Source organism: Cebus imitator, unplaced genomic scaffold (genome assembly GCF_001604975.1).
Source record: "Cebus imitator isolate Cc_AM_T3 unplaced genomic scaffold, Cebus_imitator-1.0 Scaffold228, whole genome shotgun sequence".
In the NCBI taxonomy this organism is placed as follows: Eukaryota; Metazoa; Chordata; class Mammalia; order Primates; family Cebidae; genus Cebus; species Cebus imitator.
Window position 1 is genome coordinate 3,110,578 of NW_016107543.1, and position 2,714 is coordinate 3,113,291.

The window sequence follows — 2,714 nt, forward strand, 5'->3', positions numbered from 1 at the left end:
AAAAAAAAAAAAAAAAAAAAACAGTTCTAAAGATCATAGAGGAGAAATACTGGGGTTTTTTTGTTACTTTTGTTTAAGGACATTACTTAAAATGTATTATTTAGAAATGTAGGTTTTTGAAAACAGCTTGTAAATGCTCAGAAGGCCCATTAACACTTTGGTGGTTCTTCCCTTTTCCCAACCGCTGTCAGGACAGCAGAGGTGAGAACTCAGAAGAGAAGAGAAATACAGCTGGCTATCTACTACCAGAAGGGCTTCAAAGATATAGGGTGTGGCTCCTACCAGCAAACAGCTGAAACAGGAGGACTCCTGCCTTCCTCTGAGGACAGGCTCTGGAGAGAGGGAGAAACAATTGGACCTCGTCCCATCTTCACTCTTCACTTGAGTTGGCTGTGTTCGGGGGAGCAGAGAGCCAGACAGCCCAAGCTTCTGAGTCTAGATCCAGAAGCCCATGTCCTCTGCTGTTCTTCACTTTCTTCTGGGAAATTGAAGTGTCTTCTGTTCCCAAGAAAGCTCCTTCCTGTTTGTTTTGTTTTCTAGGATGTTCATTTTTAAAGCCTGCCTTCCTATTCTTAATATTATTTTAGTTTTTTCTCTTTGTTTCCTGCTCTCTCTCTCTCCCTGCCTTTAAATGAAATAAGTCCATTCTGGTTTGCTAGCCCCTCTGGGTTCTCTTTGGACTCTTCCCTGCATCCCAGGTAATGGCAAATGTATCAGCCAGCCTTCCCCACCAAGTCTAAAAAGATGTGGCATTTCACTTTTAGTTAACCTTTGTTATTGTCTTGTATACTTGGATTCCCTTAACTCCTCTAACCCTGTGAAAACATGGCTGTGTGCACAGAGGGTCCCATTGTGCAGAAAAGCTCAGAGTAGGTGGGTAGGAGCCCTTCTCTTTGACTTAGATTTTTAGGAGTCTGAGCTTCCATCAATACCTCTGCTATGGTGGGCTTCTGTTCTCTGCTGAGGGCGAATTCCCTCCTGTGGGGAGAGATGGCAAACCAGAAGCTTTTGTGAGAAAGGGATGGTGGAGTGAGAATCTTTGCACCTTAGGGTGTGTATTCACATAGTCCTCAGGGCTCAATCTTTGAGGTAAGTGGAATTAGAGGGCCTTGCTTCTCTTCTTTCCATTCTTCTTGCTACACCCCCTGTCCAGTTGCTGTGGACCAATGCATCTCCTTAAAGGCAAATATCCAGCAAGCAACCCACCCTGTCCTTTGCAATTGCTCTTCCTCACGTCTTTTCTGCCACAAGTGTTTTAGATGTTACTACTTTATTTTCCCTGAATTTTACTCTTTTCCTTCCAAACAGAAGATACTACATCTGGGCTTAAGGCCTAAGGAAGCCAGTCATCTTCTGGGCAGGGGTTCCTATCTTTCCTCCCTATCCATGGCACTAAACCACTTCTCTGCTGCCTCTATGGAAGAGATTCCTGTTATTGCAGTACTTGTGTCTGCCAGGGGTAACTTGGCCACTGTCCCTGCCCTTCTACAGAACCTGAGAGCAAAGATGGTAGCTGTCTCTCTCCCCGGTAATGTCACTGTCTGTTTTTATTCCTTCCCTCTAGCAGCTGGCCTAACCACTCTTGAGTCACAGGTGTGGGATGGGGATGGGGGAGAGGCACTTAATCTGTAACCCCCAAGGAGGAAATAAGAGATTGTTCCAGGGGTAGCTGGTGGTTGTGCCTTTTGTAGGCTGTTCCCTTTGCCTTAAACCTGAAGATGTCTCCTCAAGCCTGTGGGCAGCATGCCCAGATTCCCAGACCTTAAGACACTGTGAGAGTTGTCTCTGTTGGTCCACTGTGTTTAGTTGCAAGGATTTTTCCATGTGTGGTGGTATTTTTTTTGTTACTGTTTTAAAGGTTGCACATCTGTGATCACCATTGTGACTTGGAGATAATAAAATTTAGACTATAAACTTGACAGCCTTGCCAATGTTTTGCATGAGTCTTGATTTGGGAGAGAGGGAGGAGAACTCCCTAATTCTCCCACAGGGTCACAGCCACAACTCAGGCCAGCCTAGACTTGTGAAACAGAAGCCCAGAGAGATGAGGAGGCCCTATGAGGCCATAAATGTGTCTGCATTCCCCATCAGTTTTGTTTTTTAACCATATAGATTACTAGGATATTATGCAATCCCTTAGATTGGAAGTGTCAGGGACAGAAAAGTAGTGAGATGCTGCTTATTCACATGAGTGTCTAGTATTCTTTATGGCTTCCTTTGTCTTTGGCAAGTAAGTTGCCCAAAGTAATGTGCCATCAGATGTCAATATAACTATACCAAGTCCTGGGCTAGGGGGAAGTACAGGTAGCTAACTTTCTTGAAAAGTAAAGATGCCTACAAAGTGTTGAGGACCACAGTCTTAGGGAGACTCTTATCAATTAGGTCAGATAAGGGGAAGGAAAACTGAAAGACCAGCTGTGGCTCATGTTGCAGTTTACCTAGATCACTTGGCCTCTTGATGCTTAGAGGGCAGTTCTCTACCTTTGAAGTGACTTCTTCCTCCAGGTCCTGGGTGGGATGGAAGTTTACTACAGAGGCTACCCCTGTTATGGGAGAGCAATTGAGTTTCATGTGGAGCTGGCAACATTTGTTAAGTTTCACAAATCCATACACTGGAGGCATGGACATCGTAGTGCATCTTTTTTTTTTTTTTTTTTTTTTTTTTTTTTTTTTTTTTTTTTTTTTTTTTTTTTTTTTTTTTTTTTTTTTTTTTT

General features: G+C 43.5%; 1 protein-coding gene across 1 annotated transcript in view; it reads left to right on the forward strand.

Moving 5' to 3' along the window:
• CASC3 (CASC3 exon junction complex subunit) overlaps positions 1-1,919 on the forward strand; it is a 28,444-nt gene extending 26,525 nt beyond the window's left edge. The window contains exon 14 of the mRNA XM_017497120.2: positions 192-1,919. The gene's annotated coding sequence lies outside the window, so the exon portion shown is untranslated. The remainder of the gene's footprint in view (positions 1-191) is intronic.
• The last annotated feature ends 795 nt before the right edge of the window (positions 1,920-2,714 follow it).